This window comes from Ovis canadensis, chromosome 1 (assembly GCF_042477335.2).
Source record: "Ovis canadensis isolate MfBH-ARS-UI-01 breed Bighorn chromosome 1, ARS-UI_OviCan_v2, whole genome shotgun sequence".
Lineage (NCBI taxonomy): Eukaryota > Metazoa > Chordata > Mammalia > Artiodactyla > Bovidae > Ovis > Ovis canadensis.
The window spans coordinates 108,149,322-108,156,498 of NC_091245.1; positions in this window are offsets into that span (position 1 = coordinate 108,149,322).

Below are 7,177 nucleotides of genomic sequence, written 5' to 3' on the forward strand. Positions count from 1 at the left end.
GGTGCCCAATATGCTACTGGAGATTAGTGGAGAAATAACTCCAGAAAGAATGACGGGATGGAGCCAAAGCAAAAACAATACCCAGCTATGGACGTGACTGGTGATAGAAGGAAGGTCCAATGCTGTAAAGAGCAATATTTCATAGGAAACTGGAATGTCAGGTCCATGAATCATGGCAAATTGGAAGTGGTCAAACAAGTGATGGCAAGAGTGAACGTTGACATTCTAGGAATCAGCGAACTAAAATGGACTGGAATGGGTGAATTTAACTCAGATGACCATCTACTACTGCAGGCAGGAATCCCTCAGAAGAAATGGAGTAGCCATCATGGTCAACAAAAGAGTCTGAAATGCAGTACTTGGATGCAATCTCAAAAATGACAGAATGATCTCTGTTCGTCTCCAAGGCAAACCATTCAATATCACAGTTATCCAAGTCTATGCCCCAACCAGTAATGCTGAAGAAGCTGAAGGTGAACGGTTCTATGAAGACCTACAAGACCTTTTAGAACACCCCAAAAAGATGTCCTTTTCATTATAGGGGACTGGAATGCAAAAGTAGGAAGTCAAGAAACACCAGGACTAACAGGCAAATTTGGCCTTGGAATGAGGAATGAAGCAGGGCAGACTAATAGAGTTTTGCCAAAAAAATGCTCTGTTCATAGCAAACACCCTCTTCCAACAACACAAGAGAAGACTCTACACGTGGACATCACCAGATGGTCAACACCAAAATCAGATTGATTATATTCTTTGCAACCAAAGATGGAGAAACGCTATACAGTCAACAAAAACAAGACCAGGAGCTGACTGTGGCTCAGATCATGAACTCCTTATTACCAAATTCAGACTCAAATTGAAGAAAGTAGGGAAAACCTCTAGACCATTCAGATATGACCTAAATCCAATCCCTTATGATTATACCGTGGAAGTGAGAAATAGATTTAGGGGCCTAGATCTGATAGATAGAGTGCCTGATGAACTATGGAACGAGGTTCATGACATTGTACAGGAGACAGGGATCAAGACCATCCCCATGGGAAAGAAATGCAAAAAAGAAAAATGGCTGTCTAGGGAGGTCTTACAAATAGCTGTGAAGAGAAGAGAAGTGAAAAGCAAAGGAGAAAAGGAAAGATATAAGCATCTGAATGCAGAGTTCCAAAGAATAGCAAGAAGAGATAAGAAAGCCTTCTTCAGTGATCAATGCAAAGAAAGAGGAAAACAACAGAATGGGAAAGACTAGAGATCTCCTCAAGAAAATTAGAGATACCAAGGGAACATTTCATGCAAAGATGGGCTTGATAAAGGACAGAAATGGTCTGGACCTAACAGAAGCAGAAGATATTAAGAAGAGGTGGCAAGAATACACAGAAGAACTGTACAAACAAGATCTTCATGACCTGGATAATCACAATGGCGTGATCACTCATCTAGAGCCAGACATCCTGGAATGTGAAGTCAAGTGGGCCTTAGAAAGCATCACTACGAACAAAGCTAGTGGAGGTGATGGAATTCCAGTTGAGCTATTTCAAATCCTGAAAGACGATGCTGTGAAAGTGCTGCACTCAATATGCCAGCAAATTTGGAAAACTCAGCAGTGGCCACAGGACTGGAAAAGTTCAGTTTTCATTCCAATTCCAAAGAAAGGCAATGCCAAAGAATGCTCAAACTACCGCACAACTGCACTCATCTCACATGCTAGTAAAGTAATGCTCAACATTCTCCAAGCCAGGCTTCAGCAATACATGAACTGTGAACTTCCTGATGTTCAAGCTGGTTTTAGAAAAGGCAGAGGAACCAGAGATCAAGTTGCCAACATCTGCTGGATCATGGATAAAGCAAGAGAGTCGAGAAAAACATCTATTTCTGCTTTATTGACTATGCTAAAGTCTTTGTGTGTATCACAAGAAACTGTGGAAAATTCTGGAAGAGATGGGAATACCAGATGACCTAACCTGCCTCTTGAGAAATCTGTATGCAGGTCAGGAAGCAACAGTTAAAACTGGACATGGAACAACAGACTGGTTCCAAATAGGAAAAGGAGTACGTCAAGGCTGTATATTGTCACCCTGCTTATTTAACTTATATGCAGAGCACATCATGAGAAACGCTGGACTGGAAGAAACACAAGCTGGTATCAAGATTGCCGGGAGAAATCTCAATCACCTCAGATATGCAGATGACATCACCCTTATGGCAGAAAGTGAAGAGGAACTAAAAAGCTTCTTGATGTAAGTGAAAGAGGAGAGTGAAAAAGTTGGCTTAAAGCTCAACATTCAGAAAATGAAGATCATGGCATCTGGTCCCATCACTTCATGGGAAATAGATGGGGAAACAGTGGAAACAGTGTCAGACTTTATTATTTCGGGCTCCAAAATCACTGCAGATGGTGACTGCAGCCATGGAATTAAAAGATGCTTACTCCTTGGAAGAAAAGTTATGACCAACCTAGATAGCATATTCAAAATCAGAGACATTACTTTGCCGACTAAGGTTCATCTAGTCAAGGCTATGGTTTTTCCAGTGGTCATGTATGGATGTGAGAGTTGGACTGTTAAGAAGGCTGAACGCCAAAGTATTTATGCTTTTGAAATGTGGTGTTGGAGAATACTCTTGAGGGTCCCTTGGACTACAAGGAGATCCAACAAGTCCATTCTAAAGGAGATCAGCCCTGGGATTTCTTTGGAAGTAATGATACTGAAGCTGACACTCCAGTTCTTTGAAGAGTTAACTCATTGGAAAAGACTCTGATGCTGGGAAGGATTGTGGGCAGGAGGAGAAGGGGACGACAGAGGATGAGATGGCTGGATGGCATCACTGATTCGATGGACCGGAGTCTGAGTGAACTTTGGGAGTTGGTGATGGACAGGGAGTCCTGGCGTGCTGCGATTCATGTGTTCGCAAAAAGTCAATCATGACTGAGTGACTGAACTGACCTGAACTATTTATAAAGTAACAGTAAAAACGACTCTTGTCATCTGGGTTGGATATTTCTCTTAGGACATCCTCTTCCCAAAAAAGGCCACATAGGAAACCAAGGTACCACAGAGCTGTCTGGGGAGTCCTGAGTGAGGACAGGTGAGCAGATGCTCTTGGCATGGATCCCAATGGCCTTCTTATGTTAGCTCTCCATCTCCGTGGAAGGGCTTAACTGCCCAGGACATGAGAGCCTTCTGCCAGCCCAACTGTGCACTTCATTTGTCTTTGTCCCTTATTTCTGTTTATGCTACTTTTCTTATTTATCATCTCTTTGATTAATATACTATTTCTTTGATAATGTGCATATATGAGATTAACTCTTGCTCTTGTCTGAAAGGGAATCTCTATATCTCTCATTTGAGAGACTCTCAAATACTCTCATCTGGGTATTTGGTATTTTACTTAACTTTTAAACAAGAACAACATGAGAAGCAAACAAAAAGCCCAAAAACTCTAACTAGCTCTATTTAGTTACTTCCAAAATCTTAGTAGAGAGTATGGAAGGAGAGAGAGGACGCCTTTTTAATATACCACATAGCATCAGGTGAACAGCCAATCTGATTTTATGCAGAGACTTCACAAATATGTGGTGATCTGGTTAATGAACTCTGCAACTCTCAAGTTTGGAATCTTCACCTATTTTATCCCTTAGCCTTTCAGTAAGTTCTTCTCATATTTAAAACCACAAAATAGAACACAACAGCAACAAAACCCTAAGAGAATGTAATGAATAATTAACATGTATTAAGTGAAAACGTTTCATGATGGGCAATTTCTCAAGAAGTATGCTGCTGCTGCTGCTGCTGCGTCGCTTCAGTCATGTCCAACTCTGTGCGACCCCTTAGACGGCAGCCCACTAGGCTTCCCTGTCCCTGGGATTCTCCAGGCAAGAACACTGGAGTGGGTTGCCATTTCCTTCTCCACTCAAGAAGTATAAATAACTAAAATTTACTTATGCGTGTACACCAACCTCAGAAAACCAACACAAAGTATTGTAAAACTTATAAATACATATTTCTCCTTTAAAAGCATAAAGGCCAAATTCTATCAGCAGTGAATTCCTTCAAATCTTTAAAGAGAGGGTAGCTTTCATGCCAGCAAACAGACCTTAAAACTTGACAGATGATAGAAACCATTGATTTATGATTCTGAAAACTTGACAAAGCACAAAATAAGTAAGCCCTGACCCATTTCTCAAGATTGTTTGGGCACCTCTCACTTTTCTTCTTCTGATGAAAACCTCTTCTTGTGAACTAAACTTTCAGCTTCCCAAGGTGACTGAGGAGCAGAAAGCCTTTCACACTCTATAGAAATGGGAATAAGAATAGAGTTCTGGTCTCTATTGGGTAGAAACAAGAGGAGGGTGAGACAGGTTTCTGGATGATGGATGCTGGACTGGATACTCTCCCTTCAGTGGGCTGGCGTAATGCCAGGAACTCTGCTTCGCTCGATGGTTATGGGAAAAATGGGTCTTCAGGATCAGAATTATCCTGTTATTTTGGCAGAGAGTTTCTTAGAATCTAAAGATGTCTTATTGGAAGCCAGGCTTTCCTGATGGCTCAGATGGTAAAGAATCTTCCTGGAATGTGGGAGACTTGGGTTCGATCTCTGAGTTGGGAAGATCCCCTGGAGAAGGGAATGACAACCCACTCCAGTATTTTTGCCTGGAGAGTTCCATGGACAGAGGAGCCTGATGGGCTACAATCCATGGGTTGCAAAGAGTCAGACACAACTGAAACACTTCATTGAAAGTAATCTCACCATGAAGTTCTATCCCATCCTGTGCCTTATAACTACCCATCAGCTGACTGAGCCTATGACTGTGTTCTATCAGGGATGGGAGCTCACTATGTCCCAAAGCATCTATTTCATTTTTGCATGACTCTAACTATAGAATGATCTTCTCTAATATTTAAGGTAAAACCTGCCTCCCTCTATTTCCCTCCTCTGACAATAATTTCAGTCTTGAGGTTTCTCATTACAAATATGATTTCTTGTCAACTCAATGGCCCTTCAAATGGGTTTTTGAGCAGAGATAAACATCAGTGCACAGTACAGCTGTTTCTTCTTTTTAAAAATCCCTACTTACCCCTAACTCCATGGTTTTCTGGGGGCACACAGCAATCTTTACTGTCTTTGGGATCCCACTTGGTGTTGTGCCACAGCCTGGGGAGACTGGATTTCACATTTCTTAGGGACAGTGAGCATCACCTCTCCCATAATCTCCTGGGAAAGGAGTGTGCTCTGAAGTGGGTGACATCACCTGCCTGGAAATTTCTTGATCCTAACAGATTTCTAAGATTCAACAGGGCAGTTTTCTTGTCCCTTGGGTTCTCATCACACAGGTGGTGCTGGAGTTGGGCTGTCCCTAGGCTGACTCACACTTAGGACCTAAAAGTTGGGGCTGGTCCCAGGTCCTTCTCTTCTCTAGCTCCTTGTGGTGTGACCTTTGCTTTCCCAGGTGAGGTTCAGGTCTGTGGCATTGTTTGTATCAGCTTGTTTTGGTGGACTGTGACCATAGAATCTGTGGAATGGATTTGGGCTCTGTGGTAGCAGGAAGCAAGTGAATATTAATGGATGAATGGGCAGAGCACTTTTTTTTTTTTTTTTGGTGTACCTGTGGTGAAAATAAGATATTATTCATTGTAAGGACTGATGCTGAAGCTGAAGCTCCAATATTTTGGCTATCTGATGTAAAGAGCTAACTCATCAGAAAAGACCGTGATGCTGGGAAAGATAGAGGTCAGGAAGAAAAGGGGGTAGTAGAGGATGAGATGTTTAGATAGCATCACCAACTTAGTGGACATGGATTTGCGCAAACACCAGGAGATAGTGAAGGACAGGGAAGCAATGGCATGCTGCAGTCCATGGAGTTGCAAAGAGTTGGACACGCCTTAGGGATTGAACAACAGCAATAACAAAAACACGATGGTAAGCTCATGTCATTTTACATTTGTCTGCTGCTGCTGCTGCTAAGTCGCTTCAGTCATGTCCGACTCTGTGCGACCCCATAGACAGCAGCCCATCCGGCTCCCCTGTCCCTGGGATTCTCCAGGCAAGAACACTGGAGTGGGTTGCCATTTACATTTGTCTAAACTCATAGAATATATAATACCAAGGATGAAAAGCAGTGTCAGCTATGCACTTTCAGTGATAATGAATGTAGGTTTGTCAACTATAACAAGCATACAACTCAGATTAAGGATTTTGGTAGTGGGAGAGGCTATGGATGTGTGAAGGCAGGAGGTATATGGGAACAGTTTGTACCTTCTGTTGGGTTTTCCTGTGACCTTAAAAACCTAAAAAAGCGCAAAAATAAAGTTTACCAAATAAATATATACAAAGTCCATGTAAATAAGAACTTTTAGAAAACATATATGTATATATATAAGAAAATATATGTATATATATTTTCAGAAAACTAGCAAAAAAGTGACTATAACAACTATTTCACAGGGTGATTCTGAGGATATAGATAATTTATTTCAACTGTTTCATACAATATCTAAAACAGAACAGAGTGGGCACTTCAAAAATGTTTTTTGAATAAATGATGATAGTTATTTGCTATTATTAACAACAACAGTAGCAATCATAAAACAAATTGAGAACATCAGACAAGGCTTCATTTGTGCTGAGTTTAAAAAAAATTAATTTTGTTGCTTTAGCACTCTGAGCCTTTAAGCCTATTGGTAATAGGGAATAAGGCTACATCTCTTCTTAGTATCTTCTCTCTTTCAAGGAATAGGAAAACATGATGGGCCCCACTTCTGTATTCTATATTGCTCTTGTCCCAGAATTTTTTGGTTCTACTTTCCCAGCAATTCTATAAATGTCTGCAGCAACCAAATTTCCTCTTTAGATCAGCAACATCTCATTTATTTTTTGCATTGTAGAACATATTGCTCTTCTATTATCTTATTTAGTTTCAGAAAACCCTGCTAGGAAGGCAGAACATTACACAGATGAAGCAACAGAAGTTTGGAGAGAGAAAACATTTTACTCAAAGTTTTATAATGAGAAAGGGGTTCAGGGTGTCACTTTTAGAGAAGAGAAGGTGGTTAAAGTCTCTCAGTTTCCCCCACCATGCGTATCTCTTGCCCATAACACACAAACAGGTGAATTCACCAGCTGACCTCCACACATGTCACCAGATCCTTAACAAGACCCATGGCCTTTGGGAAATAAAGTAAAATCT